Consider the following 656-nt stretch of genomic DNA (forward strand, 5'->3'; position numbering starts at 1 on the left):
TTGTCCATAAATCTTCAGGAATGTTGTTCTTCCTCATTGCTGACTGAACTCCCTGTTTCCATGTATCAGGTGGTCGTCCCCTTTTTCTTCTTCCTATTGGTACCCAGTGGATTATGCATTTTGGTAGCCTTTCCTGTTCCATTCGTCTGATGTGTCCGTACCATTTAAGTTGTTTGTGCTCGATGAAATCAATAATTGAATTTTTACATTTCATCTTGTCTCTGATTACTTCATTTCGTATTCTTTCTCGTCTTGATATTCTTGCTGAACGTCTCCAGAAATCCATTTCTGTGGCTAATAATTTTGATTTCAGTTGCCATTTTGTTGTCCACACTTCTGAACCATATGTAATAATGCTCCTAACTATTGTTTTAAAAATCCTTATTTTGTTATCAGTTGTTATGTGTTTGTCCCAGAGAATTCCATTTAATAAAGAGATTGTCGTCTTTCCAGAATTTATTCTTGATCTAATTTCTTTGTCCTGTTTCCCATCATTTGTAATTTTCACACCTAAATAAAAAATGAAAAAAAATATTAAATATATTTTTCGAAACACAATTTACATTTTTAATAGTGATCTAAAGACTGTTGTACACAAAATCTCTGTTATTAAGGAATGACATGACTACTGAGTAAACAGGGGTGGATTTACAGAG

Source organism: Schistocerca cancellata, chromosome 1 (genome assembly GCF_023864275.1).
Source record: "Schistocerca cancellata isolate TAMUIC-IGC-003103 chromosome 1, iqSchCanc2.1, whole genome shotgun sequence".
NCBI classification, from domain to species: Eukaryota; Metazoa; Arthropoda; class Insecta; order Orthoptera; family Acrididae; genus Schistocerca; species Schistocerca cancellata.